Raw genomic sequence first — 24,826 nt, forward strand, 5'->3', positions numbered from 1 at the left:
CAAGGAAGGAGGTTAATCAGTATCTGGATGGGTCTCTACCTGGGAACCACGTGTGCGCTACCTTCAGTAACAGAAGAAAGGCAGGATATACCCATAGCTGTCAACTTACAGATTTGAAAAGAAGGGACTAGCAGCCTTGAAAATAAGGGACCAGCAGCCAAAATAAGGGACCTGCAGCCTCACCTGTTCCAGGCACTCCAGTCTTCCTGTGTTCCTGCAGTCTGGTCAAACTCATGCTAGTAGCTTCGAGAACACTGTCCAACCAACTTTGTAACCAGAGGTTCAACTGAATAGAATCTGAATCACATGCACCACAAGGCCTATGCAGCCTCAACTTAAGATGGCTCCCTGGCCTGGCTTTGCACTGCAAAGTTTGCAACAGTATGTGCAACAAAATCGCGTCCAGCATTCAAAAAACCCCTCAGCTTGCATTAACTAGCCACACACAAGGTATGCAAGCCTCACCCCCCAGTCGTTCTTAGACTTCTTATTGGGTGAGCAACACAGCCAAGCAACACAGTTGGAGCCTCCCTCCTCCCTGGACGGCGGGGAGGGAGGGAGAGGAGCTGCTTCCTTTGAAATTTAAGGGACATCTTTTAAGGGACATTTAAGGGACATCCATCAATAAGGGACAGCAGCAGGACATGGTGCTGGAATAAGGGACTGTCCCTTCAAACAAGGGACACTTGACAGCTATGGATATACCAGTAAGACTATAGGAATCCAAATCTTTATTGCTTAGCCAGGAGTATACAGAAGTGCAACAAAAAGTGGAATGCCATTCAAAACATAATTAAAACTAAGTAATAGCACATATTGCAATATCTATTATAATAATAATTTCAAAATTATAGCACATATTACAGAAACGACACACTTTAGCAACAGAACTGACAGACTCCCTACTGTCTGATATATCGTGGAAAACGCTGAAACCTGTGTAAAACAGGTCTTTTATATCTAGGTAAACAGAGTTTCCATGCGCTCTGGCACTCGTCACGGTCATCTGTGCACCAGAAGCGGTTTAGTCCTGCTGGCCACATGAGCCAGAAACCTGTCTGCGGACAAACGCCGTCTCCCTCAGCCCGAAGTGAGATGAGCACTGCACTCCATAGTCACTTTTGACTGGACTTAACTGTCCAGAGGTCCTTTACCTTTTTTACCTTATATATAGGAATCCATTTATTACAATGATTGTGCAGGTCTGTAACTGGGTAATTTGTTTAATTTAATTTTTCTTTTATTTATTTTTTAACATCTGGTGGGAGGGCACTCCACAGGGAGGGCACCACTACTGAGAAGGCCCTCTGCCTGGTTCCCTGTGTTTAATTTTATTTAAAATAGTTCCATTCGACTTCCAAGGCTTAGGTTTGAAAGGGGCATATACCAAATTTTTAAATCCATACAGAAAATTAAAATCAGAGCAATGGTAAAAGGCATCAGCAATAAAAACTGTAAGAACAACTGCAGTGAAACATAGTCCAAAGCTGAAAATGCAAAACCCATTAAGGTTGCTCTAAAATGACCCTAAATGCCGTCGAAGCTCACACAAACAGCAATGTGTTAACCAGTACCTAAAGGTCACAGAGAAGAAAGACAGCTGGGCAAATGGACCGGAGTAAATGGGCAGCCAAAGCCCTGCCTTGAATGCATTTATTTGCTAAATTTGCCTCACCTTTCAGCGTAAAGATATTCCAGGACAGGTCACAATGCAGCATACTAAATCACATAAGAGTTAAAACAGCACCACAATATGCAGGTAAATAAAACCAATCTCACATTTCCCCTACGTCTGTAAGCAGGCCCACTGTTAAATTTGATAAGCCTGGCAGAAGAGGAATGTTTTTAGCTGGTGGCAAAAGCCAGCTAATATCAGTGCCAGCCTAATGCTGGAAGGAAGGGTATTCCACAGCCGGGGGGGGGGGGCTGACAGCAAAAGGGCCCTATTATACTGTAAGTCCTATACCCCCCTACTGCAGGTGAGGGGGTTGAGCCTGACAGAATACTGCCTTGCCCAAGGCCAGCATGGAAGACTGTGGCAGAACTGGGGACAGTTTTTTAGCCACTACATCAGGCAAAGGCAAACTCGGCCCTCCAGCTGCTTTGGGACTACAATTCCCATCATCCCAGACCATTGGTCCTGTTAGCTAGGGATGATGGGAGTTGTAGTCCTAAAACATCTGGAGGGCTGAGTTTGCCTATGCCTGAACTACAACAACACTCATCAGCCCCACCCACCATGGCCCAATGGTAATGGATGATGGGATTTGTAGTCCAGCAATCCTGGATAGGCCACAGGTTCTACACCCCTGCACTATACTACAGCAGCTCTACAACTTTATGATACTACAGAGCCATGTTTTTGTAAGTCTCTGTACATTTTGCAAAAAAACTGGGAGAAAAATAGAAAGCCTTTCAGTCTCATGGTGGTATTGATTTCTGTTCTATAGCAGCTTAGACATAAAGTGTGTCTCCTTTGAGCAGGAGAACATTTCTATGTGGCCTGAATGCTCTTGAGCTGGAGCAGCAGATGGGAAGCCAGAGTCCCTGAGAGGTTCCTTTGCATTGCCTGAAGCTCCCCTGCTGGTGCTACCTTTGAAAGTGACAGTCAAAAGGAAGAACAAAGACAGGAACCAGGGACCCAAAAGGATTGCTTCCCACACACCTGGCTTGGTGCTTTAAAAGCCTGAAGGAACTCTCCAGAAAAATAGAATAAACAGTGGCGTAGCAGGGGAGGCAGGGGGGTCATGGCCCCGAGCGAAACCAGGCGCCCCCATGACAGGCTCCCTCTCAGGCAGGCCTTCAGGACTGCGGTGGTGCCTCCACCTCCTTGTGGCTGGCGAAAGGACACTCACCTGCAGCCCGTTTCTGGGTCGGTTTCGCATTTCTCTGCTTTATCTCCAGGTTAGGGCTAGTTTGCAAGGAGAGACTCCCTTGATTACTGGCCAGTGAAGAGACTGACCGTTGCCCAGTCCACCGGGGGTGTGGGGTGTGCAACACCTGTCCCACCCCGGGTATCAGCAATCCACGCTACGCTCCTGAAATAAAATTAAGCTGTTCTGGGTTACTCTTGTGGCCTTTACCAGCAGCTATGCAGAACTAGCTGGCCAGTGAAAAGACTGACCGTTACCCAGTCCACCGGGGGGGGGGGGTGTGCAATACCTGCCCTATCCCAGGTGTCAGCAATCCACGCTACGCTCCTGGAATAAAATTAAGCTGTTCTGGGTTACCTTTGCAGCCTTTATCAGTAGCTATGCGGAAATCAGCCTGTGAAAGATTTCACTTGGTAGAGATAAGCACTCAATGGCTGTGCATCAAGCTGCTGATAGAGGCCACTCTTCCTCTGGCTGGTAGAAAAGTAGCAACTCCAGAAGAAAAGCAAGGCTCTTTTCATGCCTCCTCGTTTGACTAGCCCATCGTGCAACAAGGGCTGCATGCCCCCTTTGTTTCTGGAAAGACTCTAACTGTGACATGGGCGTGGGTGTGTGGGTTCATGGCACACAGACATGCACATTGAGTCAGCGCTTGGGTGCAAGAGTCTGTGGGTGGGGTGGCCTCACCCACTTTTGGCCGCACCCACTGCTGGCACACAGCCCCTAGAGCATGGGTAGGCAAACTAAGGCCCAGGGGCCGGATCCGGCCTCATTGCCTTCTAAATCCAGCCCATGGACAGTCCGGGAATCAGCTTGTTTTTACATGAGTAGAATGTGTCCTTTTATTTAAAATGCATCTCTGGGTTATTTGTGGGACCAGCCTGGTGGCTTTACATGAGTAGAATGTGTTCTTTTATTTAAAATGCATCTCTGGGTTATTTGTGGGGCATAGAAATTTGTTCATTCCCCCCACCCCCAAAACATAGTCCGGCCCCCCACATGGTCTGAGGGACAGTGGACCGGCCCCCTGCTGAAAAGGTTTGCTGACCCCTGCCCTAGAGGGCTGGTCAAGGATGAATGTGGGCAGTCCTTGGGATGAAAAGGGTTGGCCACCCCTGCTTTTCATATCTGGAGGGCAGGCAGAAATCCAACAGGCACAGCTTTTCCTCATCAGCAAAGAAATCTAACATGAGCTGGAGCCCTGAAAAGGTGGAGAACCTGGCTGGAGGTGTTTTGCTCGGCACCCCCAGGCGTTCTTAATTCAATTAGTGCCCTCGTGAAAGTGCTGCCTCATTCAGCACTTAACAGCACCCAGAAAGCCTAGGAAGATTCCAACAAATACTGAGTCATTCCCTTCCCTGCCGTGCAGTATTGCTGAGGGAGAGAGTGAGGGGTATAATCACCCCAGCAGGGATTATTTGGTGGCAGGATGGAGGCCTGAAGAACTGGGGTTGCCAGCCTTTTGACAAGCCCTCCACCCCTTACGTTTCACCTGCAGCAATTAACAAGTGATAAAATTTAGCTATGCTGTGTTAATTTTACAGCTAATGGGGCCTGCTGCTGATGCATCATTGACTAATTTCTGTGTATGAAAGTGCTGTTAAATTCATAGGTGCAGGGAAAGACAGGGTGGGGTGGGGTTCTTTTATAGAAACAGGACTGCAGAGTGGGAAGGGGTCCCAAGGGCCATCTAGTCCAAACCCCTGCAATGCAGGAATCACAGCTAAAGGATCCCTGACAGATGGCCACCCAACCTCCAAGGAAGGAGAGTCTATCACAATGGTCATTTGGGAAACCTGACTATAATGTACAAAGTGCCACCCGACATTTGTGCCATTTGTCCCATCCCTGGGCATGGCATGCTAACCTCTCAGCCAGAAGGTACAGCTTTTTGGCCAAGGATAGGGAACCTGTATGTGACCCTCCAGATGTTGCTTGGCTTCAGTCCCCCTCATCACTGGCCACATTATGAGAGTTGGATTCCAGCAACATCTGGAGGGATGGTTCTGCAGACCAGTTTTAGGTAGACTGGAATGGTGGCCAGCCAGCTGTTGGTAGGGGCTGTGCCTGTTGAAAACACAAAGCTGTTACAAGCACAGGAGCACTGGCAAGGCAATGGGAGCTGAGCTGGTGGTGCAGAGGAATGAGGGCAATGCTGCCTAATTCACAGCACAATCCTGAGCAGGCTTGCTCGGAATTAAGTCCCACCGTACGCAATGTGGTTGACTCACTGCAATGTGGTCAGAGCGATTGGGACTGCAGGGTAAGACTGAGAAATGGGCTAAGGAGGCGAGTGTTTGAACTTCCAGAAAGCAGCAGGATGAGGGAATATCTTGCATTCATCCACCTTTGCAAAGGCACATGATGACCTATCAATGCTAAAATTACTCCCATCCTCCACTCACCGCTACCCAACCCCCAGCGATAATTTTGCTCTGACTCTGCTCACTTGCCTTTTAAGGCCTTCTTGAGGAACATGATTTGCTCTGTGCTGAAGGTCCCCACTGGTCTCCACGCAAATGCGCCCAAGCAACATCTGTCTTTAATTGTTTATATCAAATTACCTATTTAAACAAAAACAAAACAGAAGCAAAGGTTTTATTTTAGAAGCATGTGCCGTATGTGAAGTCAGAACAACGTTAATGGAAAATCCGATGTGCTTTTTAGAACATTCTCCAGCTTTTGCAAAACAGTTTTCATGGCCTTTGGGGTGACTGCAAACTAGTGTCAAAGTAATTTTGTGCAGTGCCACCCTCCAGATAAGGGATTCATAGTCAAACAGGTGTCCCCCTTTTTAGAGCATGATTTTAATAGAGTGGTAGCTATAAAACCTTGATGAATCAAAACTTAAAGCAACCAAAAACTCTGGGCAGCCCCCAACATCAAGGGAGTAGAAATAAAAAAGCAAAAGCTATAAACAAGGGCTCTTCACATATGTCCTGATGGTCACAACATCAGACCCCTTAAACACAGCAATCACCCAAACCAAATAACTCAACACATTTGCAGTGGTGTCAGGCCTAAAGTGAACTTTGCAAAAACTTAAGCTATGTGCTTCAACACTCCCACTTATATCCAAAAAGAATTCACCAACATCAGACAGATAAAACTCTTGCCTTTTAAGGCAAGAGTAGGGGTACAAATAACCAGAAACCTCAACAAGCTATACTTTCACAACCCGCCGTGGTAAGAAATTAACGAAGATGTGAAGAAGTGGAACAATACAACTTCACCCTCTCTGACAAAACAGTCATTATCAAAATGATCACCCTCCCAAAACTAACCTACCTATTTCAAACCCTCCTGATTTGGATTCACCCAAAAACCAACTCCATAATTGGCAGGAAAAAACTACACTCATTTATTTTCTCACACAAAAAAACGAAAAATAAGCCCCAAATACCTGCACCTCCCCTCCTCAGAAGGAGGATGGGGAATTCCCAATATAGAACTACATAGCCAACCAAGTGCGCCACATAATCCCATGCATCCTAGAAGACAAGATGAAACAATAGGTGGACATGGAGATAGGTACAATTGAAAACACCCCCATCACAGTTTACCCAATTTTTCCAATTCCAAATAACTTTATGGCCACTGGCCATTGCAAATATAAATAAAAAATAAATACAAGCAAAAGGGGTGTCATGCCACAAATAATGGTCTCTATTTAGATCTCTGCATCTCCCTTACACTTCACTGCTATATTGTCCAGGGTCTTCTTTCTGGTCTTTTTGGCCACCAAAGCAAAAAGGGCGACTTTATGAATCACTGAAGCGTTCTGATTACTAAGAAGCCATTCCTCCATAACAAACAAAGGAAAAACCCCACAGCACTAAACAGGTACCCTCTAAGTATCCCCTGGGGGGGAAAGCACTGCATATGTTGGAAGCCACCCAGAGTGGATGGGGCAACCCAGTCACATAGGCAGGGTATCAATAAAATTATTATTATTATTATTATTATTATTATTATTATTATTATTATTATTGAATAGGACAGCCTTGTTTTCATCAGATACATGTTGGAAGGTATGAGAATATAGGAAATGCACTTCAATGAAGGGAGATGACAATGATCTCCTGTCAGAGAGCTGTGCCTGACCCCTTTCTGAGGCACTCTGTCATATTCCACACAAAATGCAGGGCCATTTGTGACAGTTTGGTGAAGAGGCTGGCATGTAGACGAGCAGCATTACTTCACAATGGACTCAGGTAACCTGTGCGGAGCAAAATGTCAAAGGATAAACGCGCCATCCATCTGCTGAAGGCCATAACAATTATTATTAGATTGAGGTGTTTTCTCTTACACTGACGTTACACTGAAACCTTTTCCCATGTAGGACTTTCAACAATGCCGAGCTGCTCATGTCACCAGCCGGGGTAGCCAATAGTTACCGAATACAAACTGGAGTGTCTCCTTTCTCTGGGTCTGTACTTTAAGCATAATAGTCCCTTCCTATTGGCTTAATTTCCCCTGGGGAAGGTGAAAGAGCGAGAGGAGGTAGGCAGAACGTATTGTGTTCCTCTGCCTTCTCCAGTGATGAAACAAGAGGAGCCCAACAAGGAAATGTGCTGCTATTAATACAAGTCTCAAGTTGTTTGTTTACCAAGAAAAGAGCTGCCTCTCTTTGACCTTTCCGTGTCCCATCTGAGGGGCAAATGCTTGGAACCTGGGGACTGTTTTTAATGGGCTGGTTTTTTTAATAGGACTGCAAGGGCATCTAGTCTTACCAGTCCTTGGGTGTAAGTGGTGGGACTTCACCAGATGAAAAGGTGTGCCTGGCAAGGGGTTTATTGAGCAAATACAGAGGCAGCCCTATTAGGAGGGAAGAGCAAGGTGGCAGCCATTAAGGGCAGAGATGTAGGATGCAAGCAGTTCTGACTGATGGGAGGCAACGGGCACAAAGCCCTGCTAGATCAGGCCTAAGGCCCATCTAGTCCTCTCCTCACAGCGGCCAACTGGATTCATATGGGAAGCTTCCAAACAAGACACTCCCCACTCATTATTCCCATCAACTGATTAACAGAGGCATATTGTCTCCAAAAGCAGAGGTAGAACACAGCCATCTTGGCTAGTAGTCATGTATAGGCTTGCCATTTGCCTCATCCCCTGCTGCTAGATCCTGTGGCAGTGAAGTACATTACCTATGAAGTACCTTCTTTTGTCTGCCCCAGTCTTCCAGTGGATGATCCCAGATTCTAGTATAGAGGGAGAAAACTTCCATCTACTGGCAGGTTCTCCCACACAAGCACCATTGAAATTAACCGGAGCTACTCACGAAGACTACACAAGTGGTCTTGTGCAGCTCCTGCTTGTTTCATTGGGAAGTAGGTCCTGGGATGGCCCTGGCAGATTGTGGCCCAGGCTACTTAGTGAGAGGGTTGCACACCTTAGGCTGCCAAGCATCATGGCCTGGTGGAAAGAGCACTCTGAGGGCCTGGGTGAAATAAATGTTTAGAAACACATGGATGCAGGCCCAGCAGCAAGGGTCAACATGGCCAGGTATCTGCTGAAATCTACTGTGACCACTGACAATAAAGGATGCCGTCTAAACCACTGAGCGCAGGGCTTGCTGATCAGAAAGTTGGCAGTTCAAATCCCCGCGATGGGGTGAGCTCCTGTTGCTCAGTCCCTGCTCCTGCCAACCTAGCAGTTCGAAAGCACGTCAAACTGCAAGTAGATAAATAGGTACCACTCCAGCGGGAAGGTAAACGGCGTTTCTGTGCGCTGCTCTGGTTTTGCCAGAAGCGGCTTAGTCATGCTGGCCACATGATCCGGAAGCTGTCTGCAGACAAACGCCGGCTTCCTCGGCCAGTAAAACAAGATGAGCACCGCAACCCCAGAGTCGTCCGTGACTGGACTTAATGGTCAGGGGTCCCTTTACCTTACCGTGACAGCTGACAATATTACTCTGGAGTGAGGATGTAGATTTACTGAGGGAGTGAGGGCTATGAAGGGTGTGTTGGGGCATCTCTTCCTCCACCTTCCCTAGGGCTGCCAAAGACCTGTGTGCCCTGAGGGAAGGCAGAAGCAAGGAAGCCCAGGCCAGTGAGCAACACACACCATTGGCTCCCAGTTGGCCTGAGAGAGGTGTCTGTCATTCTACATTTTATGCAATTTATTTGGCTTTAGTGTTTTAAAATTGTAAACTGCCTTGGGGGCCTTGTCAGAAAATCAGTATATAAATCCAATCAATTCATAATAAAGGCCCTCCAAAACCTGAAACTGACACCGTGGATCCTCAGGGAAATAAAATGCCGCACAAATTAAAATGTTAAGATTCTGCTGAAGGGATTCATTGCTGTGACCTTGTTTTAGGAAGTGCATGGATTTTTTTTCCTGTTTGCACAGGGTTGGGAAACTCTTGACTGTGATCTTATACGTATAAGCGCCACCTGAACAAAACCCTGTCAGGCACAAGGGGAATATGGCAGAGCCACACCACACATTTAAAGCACATATGGCTACCCCAAAGAATCCAGGGAGTAGTAGTTTGTTAAGAGTGCTGGGAATTGTTGCTCTGTGAGGGGAAAATACAGTTCCCAGGATTTCTTCAGGGAAAGCTATGAACTTTAAATGGGCATTGGATGTTTTAAATGTATTAAGTGTCTATGCAGCCACTGATTCCTGTTTCTTTACACTGCGGTGGCTAAGCTGTGTAAATGCAGATGCTGCTGGACTACAACTCCCATTATCCTCGACCACCAGCTATGCTGCCAGGGTCAGTGGGGAATCTAACAACATCTAAAGGGTCAGAGGTTCCACATACTTTCTGTACATACTGTGTAGATAGGCAATAACAGCCATTTGATACTGAAGAGTGGCAGTCTATCTGTGCTGGCAGGAGGAGGAATGACTGAAAATTTCTAGCCAGTGTGTCTAAGGGAACAAATCCCTCACACAGAATTAATAAAAGTGATGTGCTGTTTCCAGTTATGACAAAGCAGGTTTCTTACCAGGAATCTGTTCTTCTGGTTTCCCTGCCTCCCAGATATTGTCCTGCTATAACCCACATGAAAGCCCCAGAGAATGGCTGTTTGAGGTCATCACACTCAGGTATGCAGCAAAACTGGCTACAAAACATGACTAGCTAAATTTCTAGTATTTTGCTTCTTACTCCACACATACTTTGTGGTATCCTCAAGAGAAAGAGAAAAGAAAATCGGTTGTGTTGTTTACATTTCACAAAGGTAAGATCCAGCTCCCAGCTGAAATTCTATGCATGCTTTTTTTTGGAAGTTAAGCCCTGCTGAACAAAGTGGTGCTTACCTCTAAGTAAGCATGCATAGAACTGAGCTGTTGGGAAAGGGAAACCATCATTTGTAAAAGGAGACCAGCGCTCTGTCAGAGCTGGCAATTGGAAAGGCACTTGCTGTAGAAAAAGGCACTTGCAGCTACCCTAAGATAATTCCTCTTGGCTTTGAAGTGAAGTATGAATTGTCTTTCCCTCTATGCTATATGCAGGCTTCTCAAGCCTGTCAGTCTCTAATCCAGAAATGTTAAACGATTTCCTTCCCATCCTATGCCCCTCCTCCCCCCCCCCCCCCCGTCCCCAGGACAACATGAGCTCCGAGGTCAACACTGTGTTGTCTGGCTACTGATTCAGGCTGCACACAGAGGTTGGTAATTAACTACAGCTTCCTGGTCAGGTTCTTAATACAGGCCTGCAGCAGGGCTGGATTTTCTTTTTTGGTAACTAGTCCATTGGGAAAGAATGGGGAATCTGAAAGCGGAGTGCAGGATTAGCTCACTGGGCTTGAATAAAAACACAAACACCAATCTGTCCTCTATCTGTATGGAAGTCACCTTCCCAGCCTTGAGTGACCAAGACCAGGACAGGCTGTGCAGCTGAAGAAACGTCACTAGGAGCAGGGGCCATCTTTGACCCTCCCTGACAGTATACCCAGTGGAACCCTCTTATTTTCTCTTGCATAAGGTGCTCGTCACAGTTCATTTTTCCTGTGAAAAGAATTTGGGTATGTTGTGCAGAGGGCAGCACCTGCTTCTCAATGCTGACCACTAACCAAGATCCCTCAGGGGTGGTGCAGAAGGTGTCTGTGTGCCGACCACCCAGAGGCACACACTTCACCTGCAAGGCTTCTTCTTATGGTGTACAAGCCCAGCATTCTCCTCAGGCCTGTCATAATGACATGCATTTTGCCATTTACTGATAAAATGCAAGGTCCCCACGCTGAAAACTGCAGTTAGGGTCAGCTAGCAATTACCCCAGGAGGTGACTGGTGCACAGCACCTATAAATTAATTAGCTGAGACGTAACCAATCAGCATCACCCAGGAAAACAGGTGCAGCTTTAGAAGAGGTTGAATTCCAAAAGGGAATCCTCAGATAAAGGTGCAAGAAAGCAAACTGAATGTACTCATATATCAAAGTCGCAGGAAAACATCTCCACTGTATGTCAACTCCCCCAACCCAGACGTGAGGTATGGGATTTCCCGATAACCTAGCCAAATTTCACATTTAGTGGCAGGAAATCCTCCTGACTGCCAGCTGTTGAGAGGTTAGAGATTAGGGTTTACATTAGATGTTTATTACTCCAGTATCACTTCCTCAGAACATTAATGGGTCATCTAATCCAAAGAGGGCAATGAGCAATTCCCCTAATAAAGCCTTTGCAAACCTTTCGTGACAAGCCTTCCTTGTTTAGATTTTAAAAGCCTGGCCATGAAGTCTGATTGTTCCTGTAGCTCCGTGATTTCCTGTGATTTAAGTGTTAGGTGGCTTGTCTGCTGTTTGGTACTGGGTGTGTTCCTTAACAGGTTCTCAGCCACAACAACAGTTGTAGTCAAGACTGATACCAAGTCTCTCCTGTGGAGCTGCTTTAGACTGCTGGAGCTGTATAAATCATGGAGGAGAAAACATATTTCATTGTGGGAGCTCACTATGTATACAACATACATTTAAAAGCACCCCCTACACACACACACACACACTCCTGCAAATTGTAGTTTTCTCAAGGAGCTACAAATCCCAGCAGACGCTCCCATAATTCTTTCTAGGGATGGAGGTATGTGCTTTACATGCATGGTGTGCCCCCACCCTAATTGGTAAACTCTTCTCATACCCCTCCCAAGTGTTCCTATTTTCCAGGGACAGTCTCTGAATTATGAAAGCCATCCCAGATTCTGATTTGATCCCAGAATGTCCCTCTTTCCCCCGCCACTGCCACTGCTGCCAGGTTTGGGGAGGAGGATGAGCTGCTACTTGTCCCAAGCAATGGTGGCTGTGGCTGCAGCAACTACAGTTAGCATCCCGTTGCCTCTCCATGGCCACTGCTGCTGTTCAGACAAGGCCAATGTGTTTAAAATACCTTTGTCCAAAACCAAGACTGAAGCTGAGATCTCTCAGTGTCCAATGCCATAGACCAGATTCTGTACTGCCCGTGGTTACACAGCTCCATCCCCAGCCAGACTTTTAGCTTAGTGGGCAAAGAAATGTGCAAGTGTGGAAGAGATTGTGGAATGAAGCTTCTGACAACCGATGCTTTAGTATTAACGGCACAGAACAGATTAATTTTTCCTGACTGCACTGAGAAGCCACAGATATTTTAATGGAATATTAGCAGCTTTGCATCTAATTACTTCCAAACCTCCCAGCACTCTCCCTTGCATACACACACATACACATTAGGTCACACATTTTGCTCCCAGTTAATTATTTTCTATTTTGGTATGGTCTAAGGCGAGAAAAAGCTGATGGGTTTGCTGGGAAATGTTGAAGCTATTTTTATGTATTTCTCTTGCTCTCCGCAGTGGCTCCTGCTCCCTGGAAACAACCTTGAAGGACTTCCAGGCACCTGGTGCCTCTGATTTCAGCTATTTAAAAGCTGGCAGCTCTGCTGAACATCCCATAATGATGCCCCATCCAGTTCCATTCGCCCAAGGAAAACACTCATGTTCTGCAACCAGTAGTAGTAATTTATTAGTATATTCTGCCCTTCATTACAAGATCTCAGGGCGCTTCACAAGTTAAAAATACAAGGTAAAAGCACAAATAAATAGTTTGAATAAAAACAACAAAACAATAATGCCCCCTCCCACAAACACATTTAAAAGGCTGTAGAATATTAATCAGCCTTGTACAGGGGTAGGCAACCTAAGGCCCATGGGCCACAAGCGGCCCACGGGGGTCATTTAACCGGCCCACAAGCCACTCCTGAACCGAGCTGCCCGCTGAACAAGTCCCCACACACTGTGCTAAACCGGCACAGCACAATGCGGGGACTCATGTCTGTGCAGACGCAGACGCCAGAAATCGTGGGCAATCCGGCCCACAGACGGATCTCCGCTGGAGTGAACCGGCCCAGATGAGGTAAACCTTGCTGACCCCTGGCCTTGTATAACCAAAAAATACAAATACATAATACAAATTAACATATAATGCTTAAGAACAATTTAAAACATCCCCACAAATAAACAACATCCACCCAAGTTAAAACCCCATCCCCATTAAAACGATAGTTTTAGCACAACAGGGCAGGGCTAGCCCATGTCCTCGTTCCACCCCCAAAGTGCCGCCCCCTGACTTGTCAGTTTTCTGGACTTCTACCTGCTCACCTGGGTGCCTGTTCCTGCCTTGATTCTGCCTTGCACTTCCTCCTACCAAGACCTGAATCTCTGAGTCCTATCCCATGAAAGCAAGCGCTTCTGTTTGTGTGTGAGCAAATGTGCTCCTAAGAGGATCAGGTACTCCCAATAACTGCCATGTAGATATTGATCCTTCACCACCCCCACCCCCCGTTATGTACTGAAGTTCTCACCCTGGGCCAGCAGAGGGATACTGTAGATAGTTATGCAAATGAAGGATCGAAAGTGACGTTCAGTGATTGGATAGTTTTAGAAAGTTGTTACTGGTACTGGTACTGGAGCATAGTCTATATAAGCAGGCTGACTGAGCCCTTCAGTTCAGTTCTGATTCAGCTTACAAATAAAGAGCTGCTTTGGAAGAATTGCTTTGTCGTCTGATATGTTCACCCACAACTTAACACCCCCCCCCCAAAAAAAAATTGTATCTGGAAGTGCACATTTAATATTGCTTTTGCAATTAATGTTTGTGCAATCCGTAAGAGGGTTCTTTTATTTTAAAAAACCTGTTAAAATACAGCCAACTGTTAATTGAATTGCAGTGGAATGTTCTGAATAAAAATGCCAACTTTTTTTTCTGTCTCTACTCCTATGTCTGACCCAGAAATCTAGCAAGTGAAAGCTTTCCTCATAGTTTTATCTCCATGCCAGGAAATGCTTCACCTACTTCCTATGAGCATGCCAGGCTGCTAAAGGAATTGAGACAGCCAGGCAGGAATATTCTAAAACCTGGCAACCCGTTTTTCTGAATCAAATAACTAAATGGCTCTAGGGAGGGAAAGCTGTTGGCTTTACATGTTTCTCTAGCATAGTGTAGCTTTAGGTAAAATGCAGCAAAACATCTGAGAATAACCGGGGAAATGTCAAGAAGTCAAACAGCCTAAAATAGAAAAGGGTTTGGAGGTCAGGACAATTTCAGTGAGCATATAAATCCCTCTGACGTAGATAAGAGCTATGCACAAGGCAAAGAGAAAAGCAGGACACTGAGCCTCAAAATATTGAGCTCTGGGAACTCTCTGTGAATGTTGTTCTCTGGGCTCAAAGTCTCTTCTGGGCATATCCTGTTTAGGTTAAATCTTTGGAGAAGGGCTGCAGAACCTGTAACCCTCCAGATGTTGTTGGACTTGTGACTCCCATCCTGGTTGACCATCCTGACTGTTGGAGTCCAACAACATCTGGAGGGTTATAGGTTAGGCCCCACCCCCCGTCTAAGTGGCTGGGTTTTAGGAGAAACTTGTCAATGCAGAGCCAGCTCACCCATTAGGTGGGGTGAAGCAGCTGCCTCAGGCAGTGGAAGTACAAGAGGCAGCACCACTCTTGCCCCACCGCTTCCACCACCACTGGAACATCCCTCCTCACTGAGTTCCAATGAGAGGCAAGTGTTCTGGCATGCAGCATTGCTACTCATCTTCCTTGCCCCTGGGGCAGAGAAGTCAAGCACCAAGGTCTTGTGGAACATTCCCTGCTCTTGCAGAATTCAACAAGAGGGGGCAGTTTTCAGCACACAGTGGAAGCATATTCCCATTTCACCTCACCTTGTTAATACAGAGCTTTTATTGTCATATGTTTTTGAGGGCTGAGATAGTTGAATTCATTTTTAAAAAAACATTATAGAAGCCACACAGAGCCTTAGCTATCAAAGAACGTCAGTAAGAAGAAACCTACTGAGAAAATGTCATACAGCAAACTGTTGCTGGCAACACAGAACCAAAAATGAAAGTGCAGAGCCTGAGAGGGGAGTCAAGCACTTCTTTGCATGGCAAACCAAGATGGCCAATATACATTACATTAGTAGGGCTTGTCTGTGTTTGAGCATTATTTAGCTGTTAATCCACTCCCCCACCTTCAAATTAGGCCAGTCATCTACACCCGCACATGCTTGGATTTGTATGTCAGGAGCTAGTTGGGTCTTTCTCATTCATACCAGTAGGGGTTACCTTTTGTGTATGTCCCCATCTTCTAATTTCTTTATTATATTATGCTGATTAAGTACCAACAGGGCATGCACATCAATAGCTGTGCAGGCACCTTAAAAAATAAAACCCTGCCCAGGAAGTGCACAAAAGCACAGAGTCAGGCAATTGTAAATTCTCAGCACAATCATATGGAGTGGTTTGCTTTGCATTTTCTGATTTCATGCAAATCTGAGGGATCAAGGGTGAGCTCCTTCATTTAGGAGAGCACTGCATATTGTTACAACCACAGCCAGAAAAGCATCGACAGTGGAATTTGCTGCCAAGGAGTGTGGTGGAGTCTCCTTCTTTGGAGGTCTTTAAGCAGAGGCTTGACAACCATATGTCAGGAGTGCTCTGATGGTGTTTCCTGCTTGGCAGGGGGTTGGACTCGATGGCCCTTGTGGTCTCTTCCAACTCTATGATTCCATGATTCTATGATTCTGTGAAAGCATTGAGGAAGTAGTGGCAGAAAGTGATGACTAAGCCATCCACCCCACAGACAAAAAACCCCCCAAATAATCTGTGACCCTCAAGTGCAGAAGCTTAGAGATCAATTTTCCTCAATTTATTGGATTATCTCCATATTGGGTAACCCCAAATTCACAGTGGAGAATCAACAATATTGGTGTTGTTTGAAGATAATGATTTGTGGACTATGTAAATTAAATGGAAATGTAAAGACACAATGAACACCCAGTGGACTCTGGGGTGGACAAGCCCCTAGTCTTCCAAATGAGGAATAACCAGGGAACAAACAGCAGAAATGAGAAAGGCAAGTCTTTCTAGAAGCCATAAAGTTTTCTTTTTATTTCTCTGCAATATAATATTCGGATTTGAGGAGCAGCCTTAGCAGTACAGAGGCAAGGCAAGTTTCAGTAGTACCCTAGAGAACTCTGTGCAGGGCTCAGGCTGGAGAATTTGGAAGAGAAGAGCTCAAATGTTGCTTCAGCAACAGTTGTTCTCTGACTGAGCCTTAAACAGTTCTACTGTAGCTATTGGCACCACTTTTCAGTGAAGCACTTCTTCATTTCAAGGGGCATTGCTGCCTTTAGTTGTCATTGACTCCCACTGAGTTGGGGCTACTATGGTTCCACTGAAATCTTTTCAGCCTGAGGACCACATTCCTTCTGGGGGTGGCATGTCAGTGGTGGGCAGGACTGCAGCAAAAAGCGAGAGAGCAAGATTCTCTGAATGAGCAAAGCAACCGTTGTGACCCCCTTTGACTTTGCAAAAGCCAGGGGTTTAGAAACACACATGCACACACCTTTTCACCAAGACAAGAAGGAGGCAATATCACAGTTTGAGGACACATTTCAGGCAGCCAAAAGCACCTGGGCTAGTGGTGCAGGCCTGGAGAAGGTTGTGACTTCCAATTCAGTACACAAAATTGACAAGATAAAATCATCCCATTGTGACTTCACCACAAACTTCATGTCCAAAAAGAATTTGAATTTTAAAATAATGTATGTGTGTTGCATTTATTAGTGACCCACTACCCAAGGTTGTATAGAAAATGCACAGCATAAAATAGACTAAAATAATAATAAGATCAACCAGTAGCAGCACAAAAACACAAAAACGCCAAATGACATCAGAGAAAATATTAACACAATTTAACAAAAATTATATAATCCAGCAGCTAGCAGAAATCCACACAGAGCTAAAGCCATCAGCCTAAAACAGTGAAATGCAGATAATTAACTGGCCTTGACAGAGTGAGGGACTTTACCTGGTGCTGAAAATTTGGTGCCAGGTAAGCCATTCTGGGGAGGGCATTCCATAACCAGGAACTACCTCTCAAAATTACTTCTTTCTCTTTGCCACCTTTCATATATTAGCTTATGGGGGTACTGGGAAAAGGGCAACTGATGATCTCAGGATCCAGGTAGGTACATACAAAATACAGTCATGCAGAGGCAATGAATAGGACAGTTTTGAAAGCTGGTTCCAAAACAGGAATGTTCCTGACAAACAAAATATTAATGTGGAGGCTGGGGGGGGGGGGAGAATTAAAGAAAGAAACATACCAACAACCCAGACTTTGACTCTTCATCCCACAGCTCATAGAAACTGATTCACCGGCATTACTTATATTGTGAACAAATGCAGAGAGGGATGAACAGCCCCGTTTGAAAAGTCATTGAAATTCAGCTGCTGCCTTTTGAAGCCATAATCTCAGGACTCTTGCCAGTTTCAACCTCCTGATGCTAACAGGAACACCCACTATTGCCTGGCAAGAAAGATAATACACACAGACACACATATAATTGTTCCGTTTACATACACTTAAAACAACATATGAGAAGTTTTCCCTTACTGGGTTTGTATAACTATTCCAATCACCTAAAATGTATTTCTTAAAATAAAAAAAGTAGTTCAAAGCTTAAGCTTCTTAAATAGAGCTTGACATATTCCCATGATATCAAAGAGCAAGATGACTACAAAAATACCCAACTGTAGTTGCTATATTTAAACTGTTTTATTCTATCAGAGAAATGCAGCTTTACAATCTTCTAATTTTTATGCAATTGCAGGCAATGGTTATAGGCTGCCAGACGGCAACCCAGGCCTACAGCTTTCTAATTTAGCCTCCCAGTCAATCCCCCAGGCCCAGACTAGTGTCAGTGGTTGGCATAGCAGGGCAGCTGCACCCCCCTCCACTGGTACATGCCTCCTCCACTGATGGCAGCCCTTTTGAATGTGCTGCTGGACAGCGGTGGCCATCTTACTGCTCCTGTTTTGCTACCATAGCCTACTTACCTACCTGTGAGATGGGATTCACAGGTTCATGGAAGATAAGGCTATCAATGGCTATTAGTCATGGTGGCTATGTACGAAGGCACCTGGTGGGCCAGCAGCATAACAGGATGTTGGACTGCATGGGCTTCTGGTCTGATCCAACAGGGCTCTTCTGATGTCCTTATGTTCCCTGGGCAATTTCAGCAACTCTTGCTGCTCCATCCACTCTTCACTGTCACTATCTGCTTCTGCCCCACTGTGGAGAATGGGCCCAGAGGGAAGGGGCAGGTGTCAGTTGGTCCTAAATTACCTAACTACCTAAATTACCTAACTGCCGAGGAGGTAGGAAAGTGGGTGGGTGGCAGCTGCTGTGAGTGGGCCCAATGTTACCTGGGTACATGAGAGCCCTCAAAAACAATCAAAATCAGGAACTGGTAATAGATTCCTCCAACAACAGCTTTCTGCTCTCTCCTCCTTCACTTGTCACAGCAACCAGTGGGGGAGACCTGTTTGCGTGCACATGGCCTAAAATGTATGAGGAATAGATTAGTTTCCTCTACCACCATTTCACCATCTATGTTTTGCTCAATAGGAAAGTTAAAATAGTTTTCCGCTCACATTCTTTCATTGCTGAGTTATGGGATAATTGGGAAGTTAATATCTGTGAGCAGTTATGACAACAGCAACAAACACTGAGAGTCACAGTGGTCTGGTCATATAGTGTCTGAATTGAACTCCACAGCTTAAGAACTGTAGCTAAACTTGGATTAAAACATAATGGAACTACTTGGTTTCAACCTGGATGGCAGTGGACACTTAAGTATATCCCTATTTATCCATCTGCACACATACAACAGTCTAGGCTATTGTCTGATGGAGAGAAGGTTGAATATTGTCTGCATCTATATGGATGGGGCCCAAACCTGAAATAGAAAGGGCATTGCAGGTCAGCATTTGGATGAACTGGCTGAACTGCATGGGGATTTTGAATGGCACCCTCCTGTGCTTTGCTTAACTCCAGCCAAAGCCATTAAACACTGGCCTGACATTTGAGCATCAAAGAGAACTCCATTGTCACACATATTAAGGACAGCCACCAGCATAACTAACAAATCTGCCACCTTACATAATGTGGGGTGAGTGCATGATGATTTTAAGCAGATGTCCTTCTTGAGACCAAATCCCATTTATGCTTTCTTTCATTTTTAAAAAATGTTTTATCCACTAACACATTGTGGCAACGAAGATGGAAGCCCTGATTCATTCTGTATCTACAAATTCTGGGGCCTGAAACAAGCCACACTCTCTGAACTGAAATGCCTTCCTCCTAATGCCAGATGATTGCAACTCTTTGCTAGTGAAATACCCACCATGATGACGGGCAGGATGTATGCAGAGGGAAAGCTTCTGCATTGCAAAGACCGGAGTGGGAGTGGAGGATGTCCTCTGTCTAAATACCAAAATGAATCTGTATCAGTACCTGCCTATGTGCAGACCCTGAACCAAACCAGACTTTCTCCACAAAGGAGAAGCAGAACCCGACTTTGAGCCCCAGCACAGATGGAGACCCTGGGAAGTTAACAACTCCTAAGAAAAAACTGAATTATTCCCCTCTTGAGGAGGCTACAATAATTAGGGACCAAATGTTTCCCTGTGCTAAAAACCCAAACTGTTTGGAAGACTGAAGCCTCCCTGTCCTCAGTCCTGCTTGGGAAGAGGAGGTACGTACTACTACTGCATGCTCTGGATCAGAGCCCCATGGAGATGCCAGTAGAGGCAGAGCCGGGTCTACTGTAAAACCATCAGTTACTGATTGCAAATTGTTGGTGCAACAGCTGTGAGGGGGAGGTCCCCTGCCCAGCCTTCCAGATCCTGCTGGACAGCTCCTTGGCTGCTCCAACTCCTGTCCCAAAACTTCCTTCTTTGGCACCACTCAGGTTTGGAGGAAATGGAAAATGACACCCCATGGCAGCCTTCACCAATCTGATGCTCTCCAGATGCTCTCCAGATGTTTCGGACTACAAACTCCCATGATCCTCAGGTAGCACTGCTGGAACGGATGGGAGTTGTAGTCCAATATATAGCCTGTCAGAGAGGGTTGGGTCATCTAGTGTCAGAGCAGAGAGCAATGCTACCCTCATTGACCTCATGCACAGCTTTTTCTCCATAGGAGAAGATAAGCAATTAACTTATAAAGGACAAAGCAATGGGATAATTTTCCGTCCATTATGAATCAAGAATGCTTCTGTCCGACTCCCTATCCTCTTTCACAAGTCCTATATTGAATCTGTGTTTAGGTCAACCTATGACAGAATGTTGGGGTCGGGTTCTAATACAGATAGATGAAGAAGGAATATCAGGTCAATAGACTAGAATAGTATAATCCAAAGTGGAAGGTACTTGTGTGTATATTTTAGTATTCAGGGCTGATTAATATTCTGTCCAGTGAGCTATATTTTGTAATTATTATTATTATTTCTTACACATTTGATATAATAAAAAATAAAACCAAGATAAAACTAAACAGAAAAGCTGAAAGCATTTATATGCATAAAAGGCAATTTAACACATCCCATCCATTAGTGGAGGCCACAAAATCTAAAACACTCCAAGTTAAAGGCCAAAAGCCTGTATGAAAAGAAACATTTTTGCCTGGCACCTAAAAGTAACATATTTGGCCGTAATGGAATGGACAATTATACTAAGTACCATTAGCCAATATATTGTATTTTCATAGGAGGGAGGGAGGGAGGGAGGGAGAGAGAGAGAGAGAGTGCATATATTCAATTTCTTTCATATATACAGTGCCATTAACATTTGCAGAATAAGAGAAGTGGAAAAACCCTTGCACTATAGGTCTTTCTCATAAACTATATTTGTATTGTGAGGGAGACAAAAAAGGGGGGAGAAAGGATAAGTGAAGTTTCACACAGAGAGTAGGTGAGAAATTGCGTTAAATTTTAGACATAATTTTGGATCAGGGTGAGAATTATGAGATTAGGCCAAAGGTTTAATGAAAGAGGTAAATCCTGATGAGGAACCTAAAGTAGGAGACTTGTGGGGGTCTGGATACAGCTACCATGAAACAGGGACAATCTGCACATGCTCAGTGTCACTCTTTGCCTTATTATCACTTCACATGACCTGGATGCTGAGCTTTCAGGTATCCTGATTCAAAGCCTTCATAATCTCTATTAAAATATTCAGGATTACTTTAGAGGTGAAAGGATATCTTGCAGCAGGAGTGACGGCCAACTTCATCAGATTAATGAACAGGGATTTTATTCCATTAAAGCCAACAGGATTTCACTGAGAATTAATTTGACCTCTTGCGGTGCTGCCTTTCTTGCCAAGGTCCCACTCTGCATTCACACTGCAACCCCAGCTCCTCGGGAGCAGAGAATTCGTATGTGTTGGTCTCCCTTTTAGTTACATTTTTCTGTAGCTTGCTCCAGCTCAAAAATTAATCTGCCTGAAGCTTTCATGCTTCCACAGTTTACAATCAGCTTTGATGCCTTCTCACAGACAGGCCAAAATAACTTGCTTGCCGGTGAAGAGAGATAAATTGGTCAAGAAAACACCATGCGTTTCCAAATTATTATCCCTTCAGGAGAGCCTGATGCCCTCATCTAACTTCCACAGAGGTAAACAGGGGCAGGGAGTAATATTTCAATATTGGTTTTAAGGGACAGAATTAGCCTATTTGTAGACCTGTCCACACTTTGATTGCATCTGCATAGATAGTCCATTCTTCTTTCAAGGTTCTAGCTCCTTTCCGGCAAGAGAAGTACTAATTTTAACTCCTACCTGATAAAATGTGTGACCCATCATGCCCTCTCAGACAAGCTTTTATCACTGGATGATAAATCTGGTCTAAAATCTAAGGAAGCATTTTGTACTAATAAGCAGTTTTTCAGAAGGAGCAGAATTTCCTGTTCTAGTACTGCCTTGGTGTGCATACTTTTTGCTGGTTAAAAAACATCAGGGGGCAGAAAGAAGGGGTTGATGCGTATTCTCCAACATTTGATGAATGCCAACAACACTTGTTTTATATTAAGATAGCCTATCATGTAGTGCCTTCCAGATGTTGTTAGACTCCAACTCTCATTAGTCCCAGACAGCATGGCCAATGGTCAGCGATAAACAGAAGCTGTAGTCCAACAACTTCTAGAGGACACCACTGGCACCAAGTTTTATAGTATATATCAATACTCAGGGGTGGGAAACACAAGAGCTATTCTTCCTCCCAAATTGTAATCTGATATCCCAAATATAATTTATTAAAATAATAATAATCTATTTGTTTGCTGTTCATTTGGACTCTTAAGATATCATAACCAAATTTTGTATGATGGTTCCTGAGATCAAGTTTTTGTCTGTGTTTGGATACAATTAGATGCTACTGTATTTTGAATCAAGATGGTGGAGTGAACCTTTCAAAATTGCACTTTCTTTTTTAGCTTCTTACAGTCCTAAGCAATGCCAGGTGCAAGGCAACTAGTAGTAAATAAATAATGTTGGTGCCACCTGCTTGAGGTTGAGACATGGTCCTCTTGTGTGTTCCAGCAATACTTACTGAAGACTTGATGATCTTAAACAGCATAATGCACAGTTGAAATGCCCTGGGAGTTTGACCTTAAATAGATCAAATCAAAGCACTTTCAGCTCAGGCACACTGGAATCTGTTTTATAACAAGTCAGAATCCAGTCCTGTCTACTATCAGCTAACAGCTAGGCAGCAGGGGAAAGACTGCCCATCTTGGAAGACCAAGAAACATTGGAAAGGGCCATTTGGTGTATGATTGTGGGATATCCTCCCTTTGAAGATCCACTGGGCCTCTTCTGTGTCAGAGTTGCGTTTTTTATTTCACAAAGCCTTCAGCTTTGTATTCCATCCTTCCTCTCTCCCCCCCCCCCCGCCCCCCATGATTTTGATCGGTTTTTAATCTGCTGGTTTTTTATTGGCTTTTATCTGTGGTCCTTTCAAATAGTTTGCTGTAGTTTATACGACTGCTTTTATGTTCCTTGCCTCAACTGCTTTTAATCCTGTCAACTGTTTTTCAGGTCTGCAGGCATAAAAGGGTGGGGTTGAGGGGATAAGAGTAATTAATCAAATCAACAATAGCGACTGTATTTCAGGCAAGACTTTGTCAAGGAGTGTGAAAAACATGTTTTATATTAAAAAGTGCTGTTAGAGTGGGGGGGGGCGCATCTGCCCTTATAGTAGCTGTGTGGAAACGGCAGAAAAACGAAGCCGTCTCAATAAGAATGCCTTGAGAGGTAGCACGCGTGTGCGCGTTTCAACATGTTCTCACACACATATGTTAACGTGTTTAAAAGATTCAGGTAGGCTCAGGTGTCGAAAAGGTCAGCTGGGCGTGTTGGGTGCGTGTGAAGGCCGGCCACGCGGCCCCTCGACCTGACAGGACCCGAAGGCGGGCGGAGAGGCCAACGGCCGCCCAGCGTCGCCTCAGGGAGGCCAACGGGCAGCTCGGCTCCCCTCCCCCAGCTCGGCTGGAAAGAGGAAGGCGCTCGAGAGACTTTCCTCGGATCCTTTTCAAACCGGTTTACATTGCTTTGGTTTCGACGCCCGCCCGCCTACTCCCTTTCCAAGCGAGGCCGTTCCCGGAGTTGTACGGAACCAAGCGTCAGCGCGCGCCGCAAAATCAATCCGCGGGGCGGGGGGCTAATTTTTTTATTATTCGTTTTGTAGACACCAGTGACTCCCTCCTCCTCCTCCTCCTCCTCCCCCCGCCTCCCTCCCTCCCTCGCGCCTCTTCCCGGCTTCTGGCGAAATCTCAGCAGCGGCAGCACCAGCGCCGAGCAGCAGGATACGGGTTTTCGCGGTGACGTCACGACGGGTGGGCGGGGCTTCTTCCCCTTCCCCCCTCCCTTCGCTCTCCTCTCTCGGCCAATGAGCATCGTCCACATGCCGCGGCCGCAAGAGGGGCAGCCGCGAGTTGGCTCGGATAAATTCTATTAGAGCAGCGGCCGGCGGCTCAGCCAGCGCCGGGGAGGGGAGCCGGGACGAGGGAGGGCAGGAAGCGGGAGAAAGGGACACCCCCAAAGCCCCGGAGAGCCGAACGAGGCCTGCGCTGCCGAGCGGAGCCGGGGAAGAGCGCGCCGAGGAGCCGCCGGTGCTGCCCCGTCAGAGGCGGGTGGGGCGCTTCTGTCTGGCCCCAACCCGGAGGGCGCTCGCACCTCAGCGAACCCGGAGGGAGGCCAGTTACCGACGGCGAAATCGGGAGAGGAGTTCTTTAAAAAGGGGGCGGCTCATTTTATAACCCCCCCCCCAGTTTGGGTAGCAGCCCCCTCTTCCTATTTCCGGCACCCCCTTGGCAAAACACCCCTCGAGTTGGACCCGTCACCCTGAGGGAGGGCGGAGAAGGCTGGGCGACGCACCCTTGCCAGTAAAAAAAAGAAAAGGCATTTCTGAGTTGGGGGGGAAGAGGGAGAAAGGGGGTTTCCTGCCCCCTCAGCCTGGTGGTAGCTGTGGGCTGCCGTGCCCCTCCCCCCGAAAGGTCTCCCCAAGGGGGTGCGCGCGCCCGCCCCTTGATTTACTGGCTGGCCTCGCCTCGCTCGAAAGCGCCGGGCGCCCCTCTGGATCTCTCGTCTTCGATGGTGACAAATCCGAGGAGGAGGAGGAGGAGTGGGG

At 45.9% G+C, this 24,826-nt stretch overlaps 1 long non-coding RNA gene across 4 annotated transcripts; it reads right to left on the minus strand.

The window, feature by feature from the left end:
• Window positions 1-15,881: 15,881 nt before the first annotated feature.
• On the minus strand, window positions 15,882-23,900 carry LOC309330749. 4 transcript variants are annotated; one of them, XR_014151568.1, is made up of 4 exons: window positions 23,491-23,900; window positions 18,959-19,094; window positions 17,460-17,662; window positions 15,882-16,589 (listed from the first exon to the last, which is right to left on the minus strand). It is a non-coding gene; the product is annotated as an uncharacterized lncRNA (long non-coding RNA). The 4 variants fall into 4 exon arrangements; XR_014151569.1 differs by lacking the exon at window positions 23,491-23,900 and adding an exon at window positions 23,201-23,322; XR_014151571.1 differs by lacking the exon at window positions 23,491-23,900 and adding an exon at window positions 22,699-23,316.
• Between the last annotated feature and the right edge of the window lie 926 nt (window positions 23,901-24,826).

The sequence above is a fragment of the Podarcis erhardii genome (genome assembly GCF_964252035.2).
Source record: "Podarcis erhardii genome assembly, chromosome: 15".
In the NCBI taxonomy this organism is placed as follows: Eukaryota; Metazoa; Chordata; class Lepidosauria; order Squamata; family Lacertidae; genus Podarcis; species Podarcis erhardii.